Below are 11,369 nucleotides of genomic sequence, written 5' to 3'. Positions count from 1 at the left end.
GCTGCTGGCTCCAAATACGTGAATTGGCAGGAATCAGGACCTCCAGCCAAGGAGGACAGGACCTGACTTTTCCAGATCTGTTGTCCTTTCAGTTCGAAGAGAGGCACTCCAGTGACACAATGTGGGAGAAGGTTAGCTGTTGTTACCCATGCTGTATTTGTCCTCAGAGAATACAGAAGACTTCTATCTTGTGGCTCCACACAGAGCCCTTCTCCCAAGCAAAAATTTTCACAAATTTTGTTTTGTCTTAAATGCTGTATTCATTTATCCTTTTCACATACGAACTCATGCATTCTGGGCCAGATCTTCCGTGGCAGTAAAGCTGTTTGGTATTTTTCTGATAACCTGTTTGGTCCTGGTGAATGCCGAGGTGTAAGCTATTCTTAATTATGTTGCAGTTACTTCATCATCCCAAGTAACTTGTACTAGTGGACCACACCATCCTCCAGGTGCCACAGATTTCCCACCTGAGATGGAAGGTGAAAAGCCATGGGAAGGATTTTATCCACTCCCGGTATGTATAGATCTGTTGCATGTAGGCTGGTGAGTCCTGAGTTGCCTAAGACTTGATTTTTGTTGTTCGGTGTGATTCTCTGAGTGAAGATAATGCACAAAGGATCAGAGGTGAGGCATACTTCTACAAGGGAATAATCCTAGTACAGGGCTGGCTCCACTAGCTCTATGCTGTTTCCACAGCACCTTTACCTTCATTCCCACTCGGTGTTTGAGGTGGGAGTGAGGGCATTTTAGAGTATAACCATATCCTCAATATTGTGCCCTTGCAAGGCCTAAAAGGCTTTGATGTAATAGGTAAGTTAATACAACATGGATAGACTCCATAATATATCAGTATCTGGAGGGGTAATTTCAAACAGTCTTCTTAAAGACGGTTTCCCAGCAAAAAAGAGTAAATAAAACTACAGGAATTGGAACACTTGTAATGTAAAAAGTGAACAAATCATCCCTTTTTGCTTTTTATCTTTCAGCCTATATATATGAGATATTTATATATTACTAGAACTACTGTATATACAGTAATAATGATGGCTCTTTGTGTAGAAATACAATTTTGTTTACCTTTTGATCATAACAGAGAAGTGGGGATTTTCTCTACAAAAAGAAATTCACTACATTTCAGTTTGAGATATTTGATAATCCTTCTTTGTATCAGAGTTTAACACAGTTAAAACACATCAAACACGATCAAGCTACAGTTATCAGCAGAAAACAGCTCAAGTAAAATTATTAAAAATCCTTTGAGTTTCGAAGGCAGGAATACAGCGTGCTCCTTTGGTGTTTAACTTCATATGGTGATTCAGAATGATCTGCTTCCAGGCCTTGATCCTTGCATATTTATACTTGCTTTATTGGTGTTGGAGGTTTTGTTTGCATTTAATAATTATGGAGCTCAGAATGGATGTTGACTGCATTTCTGTAAGTTTATAGAAATCACTATTGTTTTGGACAGGCAAAGCCCACATATTGACAGTAGACATGCATTTGAACTCAATACATTACTTGTATTTGGGAAGCCTGGAGCAAAATCCTCAGGTGAGGTAAATCACCATAACTCCTTTGACTTCCATGAGATAAAGTTGATTTTCACCAGCTGGGAATCTAGACTTTGTTTTGGTTTCCCATTTGACTAAACTGAGCCAAAAGAAAAAGAAATACCTTATAGATGCATGTTTTTGCATGTTTTTCTTGAAAAAGAAATTAAAAGAAAAAAAATCTGAGTGGGGATTGTAGTAAATGAACATCTCTGAGTGGAACAAAAGGAATAGAAGAGAGGGGCTAATTGTTTAATTAGTAAATGTCTTCTTGGTTAATGACATATTAATGAGTTTTTAAGACAGTCATATCATTTACCATAAAAGACCCATGTGCATATCCCTGGATGTACTGTATAATTAAGTAATGTGACCCATAGGAGTTCATCATTTAAAAACCTGTCAGCTGTCTCATGTTTGGTAGCAGATGAGTAAACTGAGGAAGAGCTCACCAGGAGGACTCAGGAGTTTAGGTCCAAAGTATTTCCCTGTATAAAATCTGTTGATCTGTCATCAGTGTAGTATCTGTGCATGAAGACAGCATGAGTCAGGATTTGTCCAGCAGTCCATCAAGTTGTTTATTACCAGAAAGTTGTTTCTGGGAGGTGGTGGATCCCACAGGCTTCTCCCTTAGCTCAATTCCATCATCTGTTGCAGAACAAGCAAGGTGTGCAGCGTGTTGGCCCTGGGCCGAGGCAGGAGATTTACCCAGCGCTGATGGAGTTCATGCTATTCTTTAAGATACTTAAGATCTCAGCTAGCAAGAACTCACTCCTTATAATAAATGTAATAACAAAGTGTGTTGTTCTCCTCCTAAAGAATCCTTCTGGCTCTGACTGCAGTATCTACCCTTTAAAAATTTTTCCTCTCTCCTTTTCCCTAGCCCCACTTCTAGGCAGTAGGAGGCCTTGTTTTTCTATCACATAACGTATTATTTACCCTTTTCACATTTCAATACTGTTTTGTAGAGCGTTGCAGTAGGTTTCTTACTGTTTCTGTTTCTTCAGCTTTCAAAAGTAACGTGCATTGGGAGAGGTGTGGATATTGGGAACTGCTTGCAGTCACCTTCAAAGAGGGGTGCAAACATCAGGATCATTCATCCTTTCTGTCTCTACATATATAAAAATTTCTTATACATAAATATATTTCATTGCTGGGGTCCAGATTTGAAAGTTATCCAAGTTTGCTTCGGTTGCAGGATGTATGGGTGTAAACTTTATGCTCTTTCCTGGAGCTGTCTTAAGTCACTGAAAGACCACAAACACCATACTTGCACCATACCTACACCATGCACAGAGAACACTAATTGCACACCTAGTTGATGGAAATGTGCAGATCCAATGCAGACCAGTTATACAGCATGTGCAGTAAGTCCGATGCAGTTAGTGTTAGACATCTCAGCACAGGTGGTGAAGACCCTTAACTCTTAGAATTCAGGACTTGGACTTTCTAGGTGCATGTTATGGTAGCAGAGTACTCTCAGCATTTATGCTTTCTTTCATAAGCAGCTTTTGGAGGGATTGCAGGAAGGCCATCTCTAGAATTGTAGGCTTTTAATGCAGGTAATTGAAATACAACATGTGGAGAGTTGTATAGACATAGCGCTACTGTGGTGTCATTTGGAGTCTAGCCCAAAAGTAAGGAGACTAAGAAAGGTCTTTGGGTGCCATAGTACATGATTAGTAATTAACAAAAATATCTGCATGGGGAAGAAGATTAATGGGTATTTTTGAGGCCATTTTTCATTTTTTTTTTTTTACTTTAATTTTTCTTTAAAAAAAACACTTTTTTCCAACTAATTTTGTCATGTGCTGTGAACTAACAACTGTGAATTAAATAATATAATATAATATAAATTATATATATATATATTTATATATATATATAAATTATATAAATAATATAATATTACGCAAAGTACCATTGCTCCTGATAGATGAAGTTTGAGAGCAAATATTACACACTGACTAAGGGCTTAATTCTGATCTCCCCTCTGCTAGTGTGTATCATTAATGATTCATTGCATATTTTGAATAATAAGCTGTCTGCATAGTGGAGGACAGAACATAGTCCTAGGAGACTATTGCATGTGTGATGCATTAAGAATTATATTGAGAATGTGTAACTTATTAAAGTAGCTATCTTGGGTTAAGGCACTGTTGGGGTGTATGTGTGTCTATCTAAAAATTAGGGGAAATTAAAAAGTGATCCTAGGCAACACAAAGAGACTATAGAAATATAAATTTAGGGGAAAACTATTTTTTTAAAAAGACATGAAGCATGACCTTAGACTCCTGAGTTAATAACATTTGAGCAAAACTGACAAAATGCATTTTTTTCCTGTTCTAGTTAGATTGCTGTTATTTTATCTGGTTAAAGTATAATCTCTACCTTGTAAAAATGAATGTGAAAATTGACTGATTTGGGCAGCAATCTGCTTTCCTAGAGTGATGAGTATAATGAAAAATGAATAATATTTTTATGTGTCTATAAAATATACTCCTATATAAGAGAGCATGCAGATCTTTGGAAAGTCACTGTGTGTATGATCTATACACAAACATGTACGCGCTCTGCATCCCATATCTGTACGTATAATTTGCACACATCGGACTGCAAAAATGTTTGTCCTCTTATTCTCAAGTAGGTATGTTTATAGTAAAGTAAAACTAAAACAAGATGCCCCAAACATAGCCTCTTTTTTTTTTTTTTTTTTTTTTTCTTTTTTAACATTTCTCAGTATAGTTCACTTCTTAGCTTTGATTTAAAGGTTAAAATAATCTGCCCCAGCTGAGAATCTGCATTACTGTATGTACTGTGTTGCCTGTTCAAAAGGCATGCTAATGCAACGTTATCATTATACATTATATTTGCCTTTTAAATGTATTTCATCATACTATGCTTATGTATATTATGATATTATGACTATGATAACTATTATGATTATGCAATACAAAGATGTTGAATGAAATCTTAGCATAACTGAGGCAAATTCACTCTCTCAAGTCAGGAAAATAAAAAATTAGAACTCTAACTATTAATTTCCTACATTATACAGGATTATATACATTATACATTATACATATACAGGAAAATTTTATACTTACAAGAAAATGCTGCTTCTAAGAAATATCTACCATGTTTCAATTCTTTTTCTAAGAATACCTTGTCAGTCTGCCTTGTATATAGCAGGATTACCATGTCCAGATTGGAAGGCGCAGGCCTTTCTACTTTTTCCATGCTGATGGTTGACACTCAGAATGAAGGAAAACAGAAGGGAGAATGAGCTAGAAGTGCAAAATATAATGACTGTTGGCCTTTTACACAAGAATTCATGCTTTCCATTCTCCATCCTGTTTCAAGCACTGGTAGGAATATTATTTATAAATAAAACTTAGGCATATAGGAAATTGGGTTTGGTCCAGCAGTGCACTTGTACCTTGAAGACTGTGGCTAGCTGGGAATAGTGCTGCTGTAGTTACATTGTACGATTCTAGTAATTGCTTGAAGTAACACATGCTGAAGTGCTGTACTTGAAGGAGGACATAGAGCCAGACCTTGGCATTCTTGCAGACAAATGAAAAAAGGGATACTTTTCTGCTTTATTAGTGCTCCCTTCTGCTAATTCATTTTGTGTATTTGGAATATTGGGGATAAATATTCGCTAGGCACTGATACATGTGGATTTCTTACGCTTGCTTCTAATGCATCCTGTTTTATTTGTATAATATACATGGATAATAATAGAAGACGAAAAAGAAATACAATTGTTCATATACTGTAGCAGATACAGTGTTGTCTGTTCTGGGAGGGAAGAAGGAGGGTTATTTGATCTGTGTTTTAAGAGAAAGTGATACTGTGAAGTTGCCTAAGTTTGTAAGCTTTTCCTTTGAGGGAGATATGTGTGCAATCTGCATGCCTGGCTAGCTCTTTGATGATAAATTTGGACTCAGTTTTTAGTCAACTACAAGAAGGTGCCAAAAGCATTGGCATCTGTTTTAGAAAATTGGCAGAGTTTCCTTGGCTGCGAATTTCTTTATACTGTCTCATTACTTTACTCCTATCAGCTTTTACCTGCATGAAAAAAAAAGACCAAAAGAAAAAGGCAAGAAAACCCTTTAAAACTTAAGTAGCTATTACAACAACAGAGTCTAAACCACTCAGGGTGAAGATTCTATAATTTCCACTCTTTACACATACTAGGTGCAATCAAACAACTTGAAGCAATAACACAGGGGGAAATATGTTTTACATAACTTGACTTCCAAATAACGATTATCCCTTCAAGGCTATTTGTTTTCCCAAGAATCCTGCTGATTATAGGCTCTGTGTTAAACCTGTTTCAGATGATAACCTAGCTACACCCTGGCTTCTGTTACATTAACCAAATTATGTCTGCTGTGAACAGGCAAGAACTATGGGTGTCTCCTGTAAGCTGAAATGTTGTCTTAAGTGGGAACCTTATTGATTTCAGTGCAGTCAAGCCGTCACCTCTCGTATTGTAGTTGGCTATGTGTGACTGTTTAGTTCCCAAGAACTACATTGGTTTCGTTTTATGATGAACAGGTTCTTGATTTTTTTTTTTTCTTTAAGAATTCATTTGATAGTCTTGCAAATACGAGGTGGAATTGTGCTCTGTTGTGAATTAGGTGACAAAATGAATGGGAGATACTTTTCTACATCTGCAATGTATCATCTAAGGAGATCTGAAACTATCTAAGCAGATCTGAAGTCTTGAGATCCCAGTTAGCTGTTGAGAATCTAGCCTCTGTCTTTTGTAATAACACGTAGTCCCAAGGGAAATTGCATTCACATTTCATGCTTGTTGCTGCTGTCTTTGGACTGGTAGAGACAAGATGTTTCTGGGAGAAGAAATACCTCAGTTTAATTTTTAATCTATTTTACATGTAGGGCTGTCACTGCAAAGCAGCTTGGGTTCTTAGTACAGGTATCAACAACCCTTACTGAACCTAAAAGAAAGATGGTTCTCGTCTGGCTTTCCCTTTGCTGGAAACCTCAATTCCCTTTTAACTGTTTCTGAAGGTTGTCTTGCATCAAATTTGTAGTGTTTGAAGGAAACAGCTTTGGAAAGAAACTCATGGTGTTTACTAGTTCCTGGAAGATGCAGATCTCTCCAGCAGCTTGTAGGTACGCATTTTTTATCCTACCATTCTTCATTATGCCCTTTCCCTGTTGCAGCTTGTTGTTGCTTCCTAAAATGGGGATGGATTCCACCCTATCTTGAACTGACTGCCTGTGTAAAATAGATGAAGAACTTTTAATTTATGTGACAGAGCAAAAGAGAGCAAGCTCGATTTACCAGATTGCCACATACAGTAAACATTTTTGCTGTATATGATTTTGATGGTATTTTAACAAAACAGTCATACTTTTTTACACTTGTAGAAGATGCATGGTGAGAATTTAAATCTTTCTTCTGTGATACATTCAGTTATGATTCTTTTCTCTAATCTCTGATGTAAAAGCATTTTATCAGATGGCTATTCTCATGTCAAAAGTTAAAGAAACAACAGGGAGGGAGGGACCAGAGAATTACCAATCTGTTACTGTTTGCTGAGACAGCACAACAGCAAAGAAATAGTTAAGAAATATTGTCCAAGTTTAGAAATATTGTCCTTATTGACCAATAAGGTCCAAGTGAGAATCTGTTAATTTATGTATTTCAAAATTTAGGCATTATGTGGGGATCTATAAAAGGTCATGGATTTTGTTAGAAATTACTTTTTTTTTTTTTTTTTAATTGCCTTAATGACTATTTTCCTGTGGGGTTTTATATGTTTAAATGATCAGGGAAGGGAAGTAAATGATGTGTGAATTAGGTGAAAAACCATGTAACATAAATAGCAAATATTGTAATCTATTTCCACAGATATTTCAAGGAATATATTATTTGATTTTTTTGTGCAATTTATTTGTTGAATATTTACAAGAGCGAAAAATATATACAAATAAAATCATAATTACTAATCATAATTAGTAGTATGTGCTGTGTAAATAATAATATGCCTCTGTGCTTTTCACCTTTGTTAGGGACAATTTATGCCCTTTCATCAAAATAATTTTGTATTTCATAATAAGGAATGCTGGAAAAACAGCAAGTTTATACAGAGACATGTTACATCTGAGACATGTTACATGCTTTTTTTCCTCTTATTTTAAAACCCAAGAGGTATTTCTTGCAGTCATTTAAGAGTGACTACTAGATTCACTTCCCATTGCAAGTACTGTAGAACATCCATCTTGTCGCAGTGTCCTAAATATTGCTCAAAAGAGCAGCTCTACAGTAAGTAAGAAACCTTAAGTGGTTAAATTCATGCTTTCTGCCATACAAATGGCCTGCCAGGTGATTTAAGGACTTGGAACTGTACGGTGCAACTCAGGGCAGTAAGGTAAAATGCATGCTTCTGCATGTGTGCTGGCCTTCTACTTTTTTTGGCTTCTTTGGAGGAAAGGTTAGTGATCAAAATAGAATCACACAGCTGTCACTGACTTCGTAAGCAGTTGTGGATATACTTAATATTTTGTGACAAGTCGTGTTGTGACAAGATGCGCTGAACACTCATTGTCTTCCATATGATTTTGGCTTGATGAAGGATTGAATAAATTGGTTTTACATGTCACATTGCCTTTTAATAAAACTGACAACATTATTTGTCTGCTTTATAGATGCATTTATGGAATTTGGACGTTTTGAAATACATATGTAGGAAATACTAATATGTAAATGTAATTGCTAGTGATTTTTACATTGGAAAGTCCTACACCTATGAAAGGTGAAGCCAAGTGACTAGGATAAGGAGGAAAAGCTGTTTGTAGCCAGATATATGTATAGCAGTAAAAAGGTTCATTCTATTTATTGAATTTTATTTGCTGTTTGTTTGGACAGTGTGGTGACAAACAGTAGCCTGTTACTAGGTAGTTATTGGATTGTACTTATGAGAGGGATAAAATAGATGAGAGGCTTGTGCATGCAGACATCCACTTGTGAGTGGAGTATTGAGATAGGTAGTCTCTTAGGAAAGCATAAGAATCTTTGAATTGCATAGTTTTATAATTATCCGAAACAGTGGGGAAAACAACTTCTGGTGCTCCAGTTTGTGGGGTATTGCCAGTATATGAGTCCTTAGTTTTATTTTTCTTTTGTTTGTTTCTCTGTTTTCTGAAATTTTAATATGCGTTTCCATGTCCCTTTAAGTATTACTGGAAGGTTCTGAATGGATTGAACGATCTTCACAGGTGTTCAGAGAGAAGTTACAGAGGCTGTTTAAAGCCACAAATATATGCACAACTCTGGATTTTAAAATGTAGTCATGATTTATTTATTTATTTATTTATTTATTTATTTATTTTTAAAGTAAAGTACACATAAGTAGATTGAGAACTACCTTCCAGGTAGTATTAGCAATCAGCACCCAAACTATGCTGAGAAAGTGGTGGGTCCTATTCATTCCAGCTGCAATGCAGACTTGAGAAAGAGGTGGAAACTTTGCACTCTTTCCCCAGATTCCATAAAGTGACATTTGATGCTTAGTGCACAGTTCCCTCCCACCTCTTTTTTTTTTTCTTCTCTTTTTTTTTCTCCCTGTCTCTTTCATCTGTCTGCTTCTTAAGAAAGACAGAATTACTAGAAAGAGTTGTGTGTCAGGAAGGTCAAGTCATTGAACTTTAAGGGGTATCAATTGCAATTGGATGGCAGCCCAATAGGAGGATCTCTTAATGTGGTGGAATAAGAAACTTACTTTTTAGTCTGTTTAGAGGTAATACTTAAATATGTGCTCCAAGGAATCAGTCTTTGATTTAGAATATTGTGTCTCCTGCTTTTCTGAACATGCAGGCCTTAGATCTTTCTATGATTAAACTATTTTTAGCTGATGAGAACTACTCTGAATTTGATTATAGTTTTTTTTTTCCTTTCCTTTTTTTTTTCTTCCTTAAACCACACCTCATCTGAAGATGGGAATGGTTGGGGATTTTCCTTCTGTTAGCTTTTTGGTGTATTTGAAAGATCTTTCTCACTTTCTTCTTTGTTCATCTTTACTTACTGATAGCTAGAAATTTCCTCTGAAAGTCAAAAGCATAGAAATAGTCCTAGTTCACTGGATAAGCCATGCTGAGTAGCTGTTAGAACAAGAACTGCACAGACACTGCAGAACTGGTACACAGAACAAGAAGTGGAAGTGTTCGTCTCTTGAAGGGAAGTAAGGGAGCAAGGGGAGCACTTTTTTTTTTTCCCAAGAACTGTCTGTCTTCTTCTCTCATAGACATTCATAGTCCAGATTTTAGTTGCATCTTTGTTTTACAGTTGTGTAGACAAACTGAAAGGAATTAAATTTGTGGAGGGTAAGTGCAGGTGTGGATAAAAATAACTATGGATAAATAGCTAAATGTTATTAAAAAAGAAATTATCTGAAGGTTAATAAACTGTTACAGAAGTTTGTCTTAAAAACAAAACAGACAAAAAAGAAACACACACACACAAAAAAAAAAAAAAAAAAAAAACACAAAGTGCACACAAAACAAAACAAAGACCACAAATACAAAACAAGTTTAGATGAGTATATGAATCTAGTAAATTTTTAAGGATTATAGTCAGTGTAAAATGTGAGGTTTTTTTAGACAAGGACTTATCTGTATTTTGTTTACAACTAAGCTTTTTAATTGAAACTGTCATTCCACCATCCCAAACAAAGATGGATGTCTCAGTAGTGGATGAGTCTTCTGCTGCTCAACTCTAGAATTTACTGCACAATCACCCTTTTTATCCCTGAAGCTGGGGTGGGGGGGATAGGAGCAGAAGGGGGGTATCATTTCCTGACATAGAAAAACTGCAGTAAAATACAGTAAGAAAAAAGAGCAATGTTGGCATAAGAATAAATAAGTATAAACCAACCATAAATTCATTAGAGTGGAAATTAGTAGGAAGTTTCTATTCTGTTTTGAGAAATGAGGTTCTGGAACTTCAATACTTCATTCTGATGGGAATGGTAAGAGTGGCAAAACCAAAACTTATGTAATGATTCAACGTAACAATTTTTTTGGTAACATTATTGTAATGCCTGTGTCTTGGTTTCAGTTTTTTGTCTTAGCAGGTGAGGTTGATGGCCTAGAGGATCCCAACCAGTCTGATGTTTCTATGACTCATTCCAGTGAAATCACTGAAAATATTGACATTCAGTGGATCTCCATGTTGTCATTGAGAGGGAAGCAATATACAGCATCTAGAAGCTGCTATGTTGAAGAAAGTTGTATAGATTCAATAATAAAAATAGAAGAGAAATTTTCCAATGTAAGCATTACAAATCACATAGGGTTTTTTTTTTCACTTTTTCTCTCCATAATTCAGAGTATTACAAAACAAACAACAAACAAACAAACAAACAAAAGCTCGGAACACATACACACACACACACAAAACCACGAAACCCTAAAGCTGTGAGTTGCATATGTGTGAGTGTTAATACAATACTACTAAAATATCAGGCATGAAATGGTGATTATCTTAACATCTATTCATTTAAAGGAATACAAAACACTGTAATTTGAGTGGCGTCTCTTATCCATGAAGCATTATTCTCTCTCTTAAGCTTTGATTAGATACATCATGTGCCATTAGATTCCACTACATTACATTTAATTTCTCTTGCAAAAAGTAATAAAGCTACACATTACAGTTAAACCTTAAAAACATGACAGAAGGTACTTTAACCTGCATTAAGAATGTATTTAGCTAGCCATAAAGCTTTTCTTTCCCCTTAAGATAAATACTCAAACACTTACATCACTTACATAGGCACAATA

The 11,369-nt window shown here is 35.7% G+C and overlaps 1 long non-coding RNA gene across 1 annotated transcript; it reads left to right on the top strand.

Annotated features, from left to right (window-relative positions):
• The first annotated feature begins 567 nt into the window (after positions 1 to 567).
• On the top strand, positions 568 to 10,856 carry LOC121066345. Its single transcript, XR_005817692.1, has 3 exons — positions 568 to 624; positions 6,594 to 6,698; positions 10,645 to 10,856. It is a non-coding gene; the product is annotated as an uncharacterized LOC121066345 (long non-coding RNA).
• The last annotated feature ends 513 nt before the right edge of the window (positions 10,857 to 11,369 follow it).

The sequence above is a fragment of the Cygnus olor genome, chromosome 2, assembly GCF_009769625.2.
Source record: "Cygnus olor isolate bCygOlo1 chromosome 2, bCygOlo1.pri.v2, whole genome shotgun sequence".
Lineage (NCBI taxonomy): Eukaryota > Metazoa > Chordata > Aves > Anseriformes > Anatidae > Cygnus > Cygnus olor.
This window is presented reverse-complemented; position numbering and strand designations above follow the sequence as displayed.